The sequence below is a fragment of the Anomaloglossus baeobatrachus genome, chromosome 5 (assembly GCF_048569485.1).
Source record: "Anomaloglossus baeobatrachus isolate aAnoBae1 chromosome 5, aAnoBae1.hap1, whole genome shotgun sequence".
NCBI lineage: Eukaryota > Metazoa > Chordata > Amphibia > Anura > Aromobatidae > Anomaloglossus > Anomaloglossus baeobatrachus.
The window spans coordinates 264,338,885-264,353,197 of record NC_134357.1 but is presented as its reverse complement, the minus strand read 5'-3'; the positions used below and the strand labels follow the sequence as shown (position 1 = coordinate 264,353,197).

Here is a 14,313-nt window from a genome sequence, read left to right as displayed (position 1 = left end):
ACAGGTTTTTAGGAGCGACAATTACTGAGAAGTTTGACACTATCAGACACTGCTGACTGACGTGTATTATTCACTAGACTTGTGCGTTATATACTAGTTTCAAAAACGCACACTAGTGCACCTGTACGCTGCCACCGACAGGCACACACGTGCGGTTTTTAAATGCAAGCACGGACGCACTAAGAACCTAACAGGTTTTTAGGAGCGACAATTACTGAGACGTTTGACACTATCAGACACTGCTGACCTGACGTGTATTATTCACTAGACTTGTGTGTTATATACTAGTTTGTGCAAAGCGCACACAAGTGCACCTGTACGCTGCCACCGACAGGCACACACCTGCGGTTTTTAAATGCAAGCACGGACGCACTAAGAACCTAACAGGTTTTTAGGAGCGACAATTACTGAGAAGTTTGACACTATCAGACATTGCTGACTGACGTGTATTATTCACTAGACTTGTGCGTTATATCCTAGTTTGTTGCAAAACGCACACAAGTGCACCTGTACGCTGCCACCGGCAGGCACACACCGTGCGGTTTTTAAATGCAAGCACGGACGCACTGAGAACCTAACAGCTTTTTAGGAGCGACAATTACTGAGAAGTTTGACACTATCAGACACTGCTGACTGACGTGTATTATTCACTAGACTTGTGCGTTATATACTAGTTTGTGCAAAAACGCACACAAGTGCACCTGTACGCTGCCACCGACAGGCACACACGTGCGGTTTTTAAATGCAAGCACGGACGCACTGAGAACCTAACAGGTTTTTAGGAGCGACAATTACTGAGAAGTTTGACACTATCAGACACTGCTGACTGACGTGTATTATTCATTAGACTTGTGCGTAATATACTAGTTTGTGCAAAACGCACACAAGTGCACCTGTACGCTGCCACCGACAGGCACACACGTGCGGTTTTTAAATGCAAGCACGGACGCACTAAGAACCTAACAGGTTTTTAGGAGCGACAATTACTGAGAAGTTTGACACTATCAGACACTGCTGACTGACGTGTATTATTCACTAGACTTGTGCGTTATATCCTAGTTTGTGCAAAACGCACACAAGTGCACCTGTACGCTGCCACCGACAGGCACACACGTGCGGTTTTTAAATGCAAGCACGGACGCACTAAGAACCCTAACAGGTTTTTAGGAGCGACGATTACTGAGAAGTTTGACACTATCAGACACTGCTGACTGACGTGTATTATTCACTAGACTTGTGCGTTATATCCTAGTTTGTGCAAAACGCACACAAGTGCACCTGTACGCTGCCACCGGACAGGCACACACGTGCGGTTTTTAAATGCAAGCACGGACGCACTAAGAACCTAACAGGTTTTTAGGAGCGACAATTACTGAGAAGTTTGACACTATCAGACACTGCTGACTGACGTGTATTATTCACTAGACTTGTGCGTTATATACTAGTTTGTGCAAAACGCACACAAGTGCACCTGTACGCTGCCACCGGCAGGCACACACGTGCGGTTTTTAAATGCAAGCACGGACGCACTGAGAACCTAACAGCTTTTTAGGAGCGACAATTACTGAGAAGTTTGACACTATCAGACACTGCTGACTGACGTGTATTATTCACTAGACTTGTGCGTTATATCCTAGTTTGTGCAAAACGCACACAAGTGCACCTGTACGCTGCCACCGACAGGCACACACGTGCGGTTTTTAAATGCACGCACGGACGCACTAAGAACCTAACAGGTTTTTAGGAGCGACAATTACTGAGAAGTTTGACACTATCAGACACTGCTGACTGACGTGTATTATTCACTAGACTTGTGCGTTATATACTAGTTTGTGCAAAACGCACACTAGTGCACCTGTACGCTGCCACCGACAGGCACACACGTGCGGTTTTTAAATGCAAGCACGGACGCACTAAGAACCTAACAGGTTTTTAGGAGCGACGATTACTGAGAAGTTTGACACTATCAGACACTGCTGACTGACGTGTATTATTCACTAGACTTGTGTGTTATATACTAGTTTGTGCAAAACGCACACAAGTGCACCTGTACGCTGCCACCGACAGGCACACACGTGCGGTTTTTAAATGCAAGCACGAACGCACTAAGAACCTAACAGGTTTTTAAGAGCGACAATTACTGAGAAGTTTGACACTATCAGACACTGCTGACTGACGTGTATTATTCACTAGACTTGTGCGTTATATACTAGTTTGTGCAAAGCGCACACAAGTGCACCTGTACGCTGCCACTGACAGGCACACACGTGCGGTTTTTAAATGCAAGCACGGACGCACTAAGAACCTAACAGGTTTTTAGGAGCGACAATTACTGAGAAGTCTGACACTATCAGACACTGCTGACTGACGTGTATTATTCACTAGACTTGTGCGTTATATCCTAGTTTGTGCAAAACGCACACAAGTGCACCTGTACGCTGCCACCGACAGGCACACACATGCGGTTTTTAAATGCACGCACGAACGCACTAAGAACCTAACAGGTTTTTAGGAGCGACAATTACTGAGAAGTTTGACACTATCAGACACTGCTGACTGACGTGTATTATTCACTAGACTTGTGCGTTATATACTAGTTTGTGCAAAACGCACACTAGTGCACCTGTACGCTGCCACCGACAGGCACACACGTGCGGTTTTTAAATGCAAGCACGGACGCACTAAGAACCTAACAGGTTTTTAGGAGCGACAATTACTGAGAAGTTTGACACTATCAGACACTGCTGACTGACGTGTATTATTCACTAGACTTGTGCGTTATATCCAAGTTTGTGCAAAACGCACACAAGTGCACCTGTACGCTGCCACCGACAGGCACACACGTGCGGTTTTTAAATGCAAGCACGGACGCGCTAAGAACCTAACAGGTTTTTAGGAGCGACAATTACTGAGAAGTTTGACACTAGCAGACACTGCTGACTGACGTGTATTATTCACTAGACTTGTGCGTTATATACTAGTTTGTGCAAAACGCACACTAGTGCACCTGTACGCTGCCACCGACAGGCACACACGTGCGGTTTTTAAATGCAAGCACGGACGCACTAAGAACCTAACAGGTTTTTAGGAGCGACAATTACTGAGAAGTTTGACACTATCAGACACTGCTGACTGACGTGTATTATTCACTAGACTTGTGCGTTATATCCAAGTTTGTGCAAAACGCACACAAGTGCACCAGTACGCTGCCACCGACAGGCACACACGTGCGGTTTTTAAATGCAAGCACGGACGCGCTAAGAACCTAACAGGTTTTTAGGAGCGACAATTACTGAGAAGTTTGACACTAGCAGACACTGCTGACTGACGTGTATTATTCACTAGACTTGTGCGTTATATACTAGTTTGTGCAAAACGCACACAAGTGCACCTGTACGCTGCCACCGACAGGCACACACGTGCGGTTTTTAAATGCAAGCACGGACGCACTAAGAACCTAACAGGTTTTTAAGAGCGACAATTACTGAGAAGTTTGACACTATCAGACACTGCTGACTGACGTGTATTATTCACTAGACTTGTGCGTTATATCCTAGTTTGTGCAAAACGCACACAAGTGCACCTGTACGCTGCCACCGACAGGCACACACGTGCGGTTTTTAAATGCAAGCACGGACGCACTGAGAACCTAACAGGTTTTTAGGAGCGACAATTACTGAGAAGTTTGACACTATCAGACACTGCTAACTGACGTGTATTATTGTTAGGGCCAGGTGGACGGGCAGACCCAGGAGGTGGATCCACTGGGCCGAACACCTTACTGAAGGCAAGGGGTCCGGTAGCCGGAGCACTACACGTAGCAGGACAGTCCGTTCAAATGAGTGGAATGGAGAAGTCCCTGGGACCACGGAGTCACTGATGGTAGTCCGGGTGACGGAGCTCAGGTTCGGAGGCCGAGATGTTGTCAGGCAGAGTCCGGAACCGATGGAGCGAGAGGACGGATCACCACAGGGATCAGAGATGGTACGGACTGACGGGATGGTAGATAGTCAGCGTTCGGGGTTCGGGAATCGGCAGGACCGGATGGCGAGGCAGGAGCGGCTCTAGAAGAGAGATAGGTAAGTATATCACCGACACAAGGAGACCTGACTCCTAGCTTTGGAAACACGAAGAACAGGCCCCGCCCACTTGGAAAGGAACCCCCTATATACCCTGCACCTGAATCTGCAATATCCTGTTTGGAGGACGCTGGCCCTTTAAGAGAGGGTCAATGACCGCGCGCGCGCCCAAATGCGCATGCGCGAGGCCCGGGTGCCAGAAGCCAGAGCAGGGAGCGGTGCACAGGAGGCAGAAGCGTTCAGCATCGCAGATGGGCGCCGGGACCGAGGATCGGGTTGCCTGGAGGACGCAGGTGAGTATGCATGGAGGCCGTGGAGCGGGGGACGCCTAGTAAAGGAGCCGGGGAGCGTGGCAGGGGAGCCGGGGAGCGTGGCCGGGGAGCCGGGGAGCGTGGAAGGGGAGCCGGTGAGCATGCCAGGGGGGCCGGTGAGCGTGACAATTATTCACTAGACTTGTGCGTTATATACTAGTTTGTGCAAAACGCACACAAGTGCACCTGTACGCTGCCACCGACAGGCACACGTGCGGTTTTTAAATGCAAGCACGGACGCACTAAGAACCTAACAGGTTTTTAGGAGCGACAATTACTGAGAAGTTTGACACTATCAGATACTGCTGACGTGTATTATTCACTAGACTTGTGCGTTATATCCAAGTTTGTGCAAAACGCACACAAGTGCACCTGTACGCTGCCACCGACAGGCACACACGTGCGGTTTTTAAATGCAAGCACGGACGCACTAAGAACCTAACAGGTTTTTAGGAGCGACAATTACTTAGAAGTTTGACACTATCAGACACTGCTGACTGACGTGTATTATTCACTAGACTTGTGCGTTATATCCAAGTTTGTGCAAAATGCACACAAGTGCACCTGTACGCTGCCACCGACAGGCACACACGTGCGGTTTTTAAATGCACGCACGGACGCACTAAGAACCTAACAGGTTTTTAGGAGCGACAATTACTGAGAAGTTTGACACTATCAGATACTGCTGACGTGTATTATTCACTAGACTTGTGCGTTATATCCAAGTTTGTGCAAAACGCACACAAGTGCACCTGTACGCTGCCACCGACAGGCACACACGTGCGGTTTTTAAATGCAAGCACGGACGCACTAAGAACCTAACAGGTTTTTAGGAGCGACAATTACTTAGAAGTTTGACACTATCAGACACTGCTGACTGACGTGTATTATTCACTAGACTTGTGCGTTATATCCAAGTTTGTGCAAAACGCACACAAGTGCACCTGTACGCTGCCACCGACAGGCACACACGTGCGGTTTTTAAATGCACGCACGGACGCACTAAGAACCTAACAGGTTTTTAGGAGCGACAATTACTGAGAAGTCTAACACTATCAGGACTGTTTTAGACTTTGTACACCAGCCCCAGATATGGTGATGAAGGCTGGTATACGGTCACCACTAGGAATGGCTATATACCCTGCCTGCCTGCCTGTATACAGCTACAATAGTCCTGAGAAGAACTCTTCTGGTCACTAGCCTGTATTCCGACCTGGCTATACCCTGCCTGCCCTGCCTGTATACAGCAACAATAGTCCTGAGAAGGACTCTGCTCCTGTACTCCGACCTGGCTATACCCTGCCTGCCTGTATACAACTACAATAGTCCTGAGAAGGACTTCTGGTCACACTGTTTGCAGCCCTGCTACGGAAATAACTATAAAGGGCCGCAAACCTTTCCCTGAAGCAGCAACACTCTCCCTGCACTGACTGTCTGGATGGCTGTGTGCAGAGCACAGCGCGCCGGCCGGTATAAAGGCTCGGTCACGCTGTGCAGGCCGGCCAATCACTGCAATTCCACAACTAACAGGGCTGTGGCATTGCAGTGGTCTGCCAGCCAATCCCTGCATGAGGGCTGGCTCTCAAAAGAGCGCCAACATGCAGAAATGAAGACCACGAGTACAGCACGAGTATCGCGAGATTACTCGGTCCCTGCCGAGTAGCCCGAGTACAGTGATACTCGTGCGAGTACCGAGTAGTGACAAGCATACTCGCTCAACACTAATTAAAACCCATAAAAAATGTAATAAAAATGTATTGTTGGGGCCGTGTTAACACGTAGCGTAAATACTGCATTTTTTTTCTGCACCACGAGCACAATAACATTCTTCTCTGATTATTGCGTGTCTGCGGTATTTTTTATGCATTCTCCCCTTATTTGATACATGTTTGGTGCAGATGTTAATCCTGAAGCTTATAAAGAAAAAAAAAAAATAAAACCGCACAGTTCAGTGTCGTCTTTAGACACCGAGGACGGAGATTTCATGCCGTCTTATGCACTTTGCTTGGACATTTAGTCCGTGTTCACATGTAGTGGAAATGCTGCATTTTTTTTCTGCTGTTTTTTTGCACATTTATTCTGCTGTGTTTAATTGTCCAAGCAAAGTGGATGTGATTCCATGAGAAGACGCCGCTGAACTCTGTGGTTTTGGTGCTTTTTTTTCTCTAGAGGTTTCTATGTGGAGCTTAAAAAAATGCAGGAAAAAGCTTCTCAGTACAATAAAAACACTTAACGCAGATTCACATCAGAACCAAAAATGCAATAAATAATGGAGAAGGAGCAGAAAAAAATGCAGCAAAAATGGATTGTGTAGTTTGGTGTAGACAGCGGCAGAAACAAAAAGAAACAGAATTTATGCAACGTGTGAACACGGCCTTATAGGCACAAATAAGCCACATGTCATATAGTGACACATATAAACATAAGAAAATTCTGGCTGCTATGACTATGAATGAACAGTCCAGGGCATCTGCTGAATGACCCTTACTGCCAAATGGGTGTGTCTAGGGGGTGTGGCTAGGCGCGCCGCAGAATTTGTCCCTCCTTCCTTTCTTCAAATGTTGGCAGGTATGCCGTTTATTGCCATTATATAATTTGTAGCAGTCATTTTTCACCAGACAGAGGGATTCTTTTTGTAGTACACATACAGAAGTCGTATTCTATTTAAAAGTGCCCATGTCACTATAAAAAAGGAAATACATATATGTAATTTTTTACAAAAAATAGCTAAAACCTCCATATAGTATAAATAATTTTACAATATAATGCCTATGCCACTTGTAAATTGTGCCCTTCTGATATCGTCATTCTGCAGTCAATAATACAACCAAAACATTTCTCAATAATATTGATGTATATTGCTGAAATATTCCTACCATATAAAGCACAAATAATACGCAGCATCAAACTATAAATCCTTAAAACGCCAGCATAATACTGATGTACAGTTCTAACACAAACCATGAAGTTGTCTCTATTGTCTCACAGCCTACTGGTGCTGTTAAGAGTGAATCAGTAAATCATTCTTCTGTCTACTGAGGTGAGTCACTCACATTCACAGACACGCAAGGCGTTAGCTTGAGAATAAAATAACCTAACCATTAATAACTACGTTTCATTGTCATAGGTTATTCTGTACAAGGGCCTTTTTTACAGCACTTATTCCAGTCAAATTCTGGCAATGACATTTCTGAAATAAGCTATTGTAGAAACGAATTAAAGAGAACTAACCATCAGGATTTTCATATATACACTGTGTGCAGAATTATTAGGCAAATAAGTATTTTGATCACATGATACTTATATACATATATATATACATGTCCTACTCCAAGCTGTATAGGCTTGAGAGCCAACTACCAATTAAGTAAATCAGGTGATGTGCATCTCTGAGGAGGGGTGCGGTGTAATGACATCAACACCCTATATAAGGTGTGCTTAATTATTAGGCACCTCCCTTTCCCCGGCCGGCACTGTCACTGTTAAAGCATGGAGCCATGCCCAGCACCCCGCTAGCCCGTTAACAGTGACAGTGTCAGACAGGGGTCAGTGAGTGCGGGGCAGCCCTCAACCACCGGCTGGCAATGTCACAGTTAGAGTGCAGGGCCATGTCCACCACCACGCCAGCCCTTTAACAGTGACAGTGCTGGCCAGGGGTCAGGGAGTGCAGGGCAGCCTCGCACCCCCCTACCCCGGCCAGCACTGTCACTTAAAGTGCGAGGCCGTGTCCAGCACACCCTGCAAGCCTTTTAACAGTGACAGTGCCAGCCGGGGGTCTGGAAGTGCGTGACAGCCCCGCATCCCCCACGCCCCAGCCAGCACTGTCACAGTTAAAGTGTAGGGCTGTTCCCAGCACCTCGCCAGCCCTTTAACAGTCCGGCCGGGTGTCGGGGAGTGCGGGGCAGCCCTGCAACCCCCCTCCCCCGGCCACCACTGTGTCTGTTAAAGTGTGGGACCATACCCCACACTCCGCCGGCCCTTTAACATTGGCAGTGCCGGCCGGGGGGAAGGGTTTTTTTCCCGGAGCCTGGAGAGATCGGACCTTTTTCAACCTCTCCAGGCTCGGATGTCGCAGAGCCAGAACTGTTGTGAGACCTCGTGTGGATTACGGCAGATCTTCAAGCGTCTTTTTGGGGTAATAAAGAGGGGAAAGACGGTGCTGTATTTTATTTCAAATAAAGGATTTTTATAGGTGTTTGTGTCTATTTCTTTTTACTTATAAGATTAGTGATGGGGGGTCTCCTCATAGACCCTACCCATCACTAATACTGGGCTTGATGACAGTTGTGTGCTGTCATTAACCACTTATTACCCCCGATTCCCAATACATCAGGGAAATTGGGAAAAGCCGGGTAAAGTGTTGGGATTGTAGCATCTAGTGGATGTGACAATTCCGGGGCGGCTACAGGCTGCTATTTTGAGGCTGAGGGGTTCCAATAATCATGGGCTTCCCTAGCCTGAGAATATTAGCCCCCGGCTGTTGGCTTTATCTTGACTAGGTATCAAAATTGGGGGACCACGTGTTTTTTTTTAAATTATTTATATATTTTTTTTTTTTTTAAAAATCCACATGCTGTTTCTCTTATTTTGATACACAGCCTGTAGCTGTGGGGGTGGCAGCCTGTAGCCGTGGCTTTATCTGTGCTGGTGACACTATAGGGTGGACCCTATGCCATTTTTTAAATTTAGTTATATATTTATTTATTTATTTTACCCTCGACTATAAGCATGCAGACAGCGCCTGTGATTCCAACCAATCATAGGCGCTGTTAGAGAGGGTGGGGGCGTGGTCTATCGGCAGCCAATCAGAGCAGTGAATATGTATGAGGAACTGACTGATGAGCAGACCCGTAAGTAGCGTTACAGCAGCGTGGGAGGCTTTGGTAAGTATATTCTACTGCTTTAACCCTTTTATCTTACAGGTAATGTTCGGGTCCCCATAAACTTATATAGGGTTTAGTGTTCGGGCAAATGTTAGTGTTCAAGTCCATCCCAAACTGGACTTTTTTTTAAGTCCATCCTGACCCACCGGACCCGAACATCTACGGGTTCGCTCATTCTTAGTTGCTAGTTCTCAGGTCCTTAGTGCTGCTATTGCTGTTGCTGTTATTATGCTACATTCTGCTGCTGATTCATATCTATGTTTCAGTGCTATCCCAAGCTGCTGCTGCTACGATCATCTGCACCTGCCAGCTATCACAATACCCACTGCTGCAAGTATCCACGCTGGTCGCTGCGGCCGTATCCGTCTATCTATCCATAATGAATGGATCCCTGACTCTGCCTGCTACTGCTGTCACTTTAATCAGACACTGTACTGTATCCGTGGCACCAGCTGCCAAAGTACTGCAAATCCCATGGTGCTGCCATTTGCTGGCCGCTTACCAGCGTATGTACAAGCTGCCACTTCCAGTGGCAATAGTGAAGACTCGGTTCAGTCCAGTTTGCTCCCTCGGGCAAGTGAACTGTACTTTCGGTCCAGTGGACCCACTAATACCGTGCTTGCCCCACGAGCATAACAATATTTCCCCCATCTTAGTAAATATGTCCCTCATCCTGGTATACATGTCCCCCATCCTGGTATATACTGTCCTAGTATATATTGTCCCCCTCCTAGTATATACTGCCCCCCTCCTGGCATATATGTTCCTCTCTTGGGCCCTCCTGATATATACAGTGCTGGACAAAAGTATTGGCACCCCTGCAATTCTGTCAGATAATACTCAGTTTCTTCTTGAAAATGATTGCAATCACAAATTCTTTGGTATTATTATCTTCATTTAATTTGTCTTCAATGAAAAAAAATAAATTATAAATTATAAGTCATAAAGCCAAATTGGATATAATTCCACACCAAACATAAAAAAGGGGTGGACAAAAGTATTGGCACTTTTTGAAAAATCATGTGATGCTTCTCTAATTTGTGTAATTAACAGCACCTGTAACTTACCTGTGGCACCTAACAGGTGTTGGCAATAACTAAATCACACTTGCAGCCAGGTGACATGGATTAAAGTTGACTCAACCTCTGTCCTGTGTCCTTGTGTGTACCACATTGAGCATGGAGAAAAGAAAGAAGAACTGTCTGAGGACATGAGACTCCAAATTGTGAGGAAGCATGAGCAATCTCAAGGCTACAAGTCCATCTCCAAAGACCTGAAAGTTCCTGTGTCTACGGTGCGCAGTGTCATCAAGAAGTTTAAAGCCCATGGCACTGTGGCTAACCTCCCTAGATGTGGAAGGAAAAGAAAAATTGACGAGAGATTTCAATGCAAGATTGTGCGGATGGTGAATAAAGAACCTCGACTAACATCCAAACAAGTTCAAGCTGCCCTGCAGTCCGAGGGTACAACAGTGTCAGCCCGTACTATCCGTCGGCGTCTGAATGAAAAGGGACTATATGGTAGGATACCCAGGAAGACCCCACTTCTTATTGTATACCAATATCAATCACTAAAAGTAGATATTATTTTCAACCAAATATGTACCGTATTTTTCGCTTTATAAGACGCACCTGATTATAAGACGCACCCCCAAATTTGGTGAAGGAAAAGAGAATTTTTTTTTTTAATGGTAAATGGGGTCCATCTTATAATGCCAGTGTCCCTCTAACAAATCATATAGGGTATATGTCCCTCATAGCCCCCCATCCTAAAATTAGCCCCCTTAATCTGGATATGGCCCCCTTATATTGAATATAGCCCCCTTGTGATGGCACACGTTCCCCTGTGCTGCCTATGGTCCCCTATGGATTGCACACGTTCCCGTGTTAGATAACGCCCCCATGCTGCTGCCCATGGCCCCTATAGATCGCACAAGTCCCCCTGTGTTAGATATTGCCCCCATAGTGCTGCCCATGGCTCCTATATAGATCGCACAAGTCCCCCTGTGTTATATATCGCCCCCATAGTGCTGCCCATGGCCCCTATATAGATCGCACAAGTCCCCCTGTGTTATATATCGCCCCCATAGTGCTGCCCATGGCCCCTATAGATCGCACAAGTCCCCCTGTGTCAGATATCGCCCCCATAGTGCTGCCCATGGCCCCTATATAGATCGCACAAGTCCCCCTGTGTCAGATATCGCCCCCATAGTGCTGCCCATGGCCCCTATATAGATCGCACAAGTCCCCCTGTGTCAGATATCGCCCCCATAGTGCTGCCCATGGCCCCTATAGATCGCACAAGTCCCCCTGTGTCAGATATCGCCCCCATAGTGCTGCCCATGGCCCCTATATAGATCGCACAAGTCCCCCTGTGTCAGATATCGCCCCCATAGTGCTGCCCATGGGCCCCTATAGATCGCACAAGTCCCCCTGTGTCAGATATCGCCCCCATAGTGCTGCCCATGGGCCCCTATAGATCGCACAAGTCCCCCTGTGTCAGATATGGCCCCTAGGCTGCTGCCCAAAGTAAAATAAAACCCTCTTTCCTTATCTCCTCCAGCGCTGAGCTCCCTCCTGTCTGGCTCCGTGCTTCTGTTCTTCCTTACTTCCTGGTTGTCAGTGCGGTCATGTGATCGGCACAGCAGGCTGAGATCTCTGCCTGCCTGATCACAGTGGAAGCAGGGGCACGGGGAGAAACGCTGCAGGGTAAGTAAAGATTTTTTATTTTAGAATGAGCAGCAGCCTGGGGGCCAAATCTAACACAGGGGTGGGCATGTGCGATCACACTGGGACGCAGGCTCATATAATATGCACCGCTGCCCCAGCCCCTCACTGCCTGCGATTTCAGCACCATTGGAGATGGACAGCGGCTGTGCATATTATATGAGCGGGTGCAGGAGATCAAAGGCAGCAGCCCGCAGCGTTCCACTGTGCTCCAGAGCTGCTGCCCCCACCTCCCCTGGACGCTGCAGGGTACATATATATATACCACCCCCCCCTCCCCCCCCCCGTATATTCGGCTTATAAGACGCACCCCCTACTTTCCCCCAAAATTTGGGGGAATAAAAGTGCGTCTTATAAAGCGAAAAATACGGTATACTACTTTTTATATAAAACCATATACTTTATTATAACAATTGCACATACATACATAGATTGTTTAAAATCAGGGAGGAAAGGAAGGATAATTGACCCTATTCCTTTCCTACCTTACAACAGGGGTCGGCGTCCTAATAAGAGAGACGCCCCTGTTCCACGACGACTGACCCTAGGTAATCCCTCCCTGCGTATTCAAAGTGTACTCCCCTCAAGAATGAAATACCCCAACAGTAGTAACACCACAGTGAGGAAAGAGGTGCTCAGTCAATAATGGCTAATTTATCTGTATCACCAATATGACCACTGGGGATTGGGGTTTTAGGGTCAGGAGCTGTCATTTAGGTCTGTGTGCTCAGTATTAGATATAGAGAGTTAGATATTAATAATTAGCTATTCAAGAAATGCCCAAAATTATTTCTAGCCGTATCAAAGACTGCCCGACGCGTTTCGCCCTTTAAACAGTTGAGGGCTCATCAGGGGCTTTGTGACTGGGTCTTGAAGATTTTCTTTTTGGCAATTCTGAAACAACACAGAATGAAAACCCTCATTAGGCTCCAGGAGTAATTTACATCATTTGAGTGTGTGTTAGATCACTCATACTAACCCGTGCTAGTAGACTCCTTTTTCCATCACTTTAAAAGATGATTGTGATGTATGGGAGTATTGACTCACTGGAGTTATGTCCCAAAATGTGTCAGATTAAGGACATGTCCTGCATAGATATAAACAATTACTACCCATCATTGATTAATATCCCTATCATACTGTGGTCAATGACTCTGGTTTATACCTCCGATGTGGATGATTCTTTTGTCCAGTGTTTAGCACCGATGTGTCCGGAGTATAGCTAAACTCTATAAAGGGGACATGTCACACCTTATTATTCATGATATTGATGCATGTCAATTGTGAACAGGCATGCAAAATAATGATAATTGCATACTTGGTCTCAGGCGTTCCACTTTGCTGATATGCGTCTGTCTATTATAATTCTGTGGCTCCACAATGCCTTTGGCTTAGATAGGATTCATGTGATTACCACACTAAGCTTGCCAGCCGTAAAGAGTAACCTATAATAGAGGGAGGAAGGAACACACTTGATCTAGGTGTTGGCGCTCTACCATATACTACGGAACATAGGCTTGAGATAGCAAATTTAGATGAAATACCTTGCCTGAATTCAGGAATTCAATGCCTCCAAGTGGGCGATCCCCCGGGTGTCCTGTATTAGTTTAGTACTGTCCTCTGTATTAACAGACAGTAACCAACATACTCGTAGTCCTGCATATAAATAACATATTACAGGATTTCTGTGCCTGATATTTTAAGCAGCGGCCACAAGCATATATATAATAATGACCATATACCTGATTACAGTCCCACAGTGGGGTGACAGTGAAGGAATCCACCGCAGTAGGTATCTATAACATAAGATATATAGCGCTGTTTCAGTATAAGAGTACACATTGCCACATGAGATTCCTATATTGGTTTAATACTGTCCTATATATTAGCAGACAATAGTCAACGTGCTCTTAGTCCTGCATGTAAATGGCATATTACAAAATTGCTATGCCTGATATTTTAAGCAGCGGACACAAAAATATATACTAGCAGCCATATACTTGATTACTGTCCTTCAGTGGGATGACAGTGAAAGAATCCACCGCACCAGGTATCTATAGCACAAGATATATAGCGCTATCTCTGTATAACAGTGCATATTGCCACATCATATTCAGGAGTCCTACCTTCTCCGGTCTGTATGGGGAGTCCCAGGTCTGGTGTTCAGTGATCGCTCCCCTGGCTACACTGAATCCACCATTTAAAGCCATGTTTGGCGCCATAACGGGAAAACCGGAAGTGACGTTACGTTCCTTATGCCTCTTCCTCCTCATGTTTCCAGCACTAGAACCACGTCATTGCCCGATCATGTGAC

General features: G+C 46.3%; 1 long non-coding RNA gene across 1 annotated transcript in view; it reads right to left on the bottom strand.

The window, feature by feature from the left end:
- The window catches only part of LOC142309950 (uncharacterized), a 102,224-nt gene extending 91,835 nt beyond the window's left edge, over window positions 1–10,389 (bottom strand). Inside the window, exon 1 of the long non-coding RNA XR_012754042.1 lies at window positions 10,341–10,389. This is a non-coding gene — a long non-coding RNA (uncharacterized LOC142309950). The remainder of the gene's footprint in view (window positions 1–10,340) is intronic.
- Window positions 10,390–14,313: the final 3,924 nt, after the last annotated feature.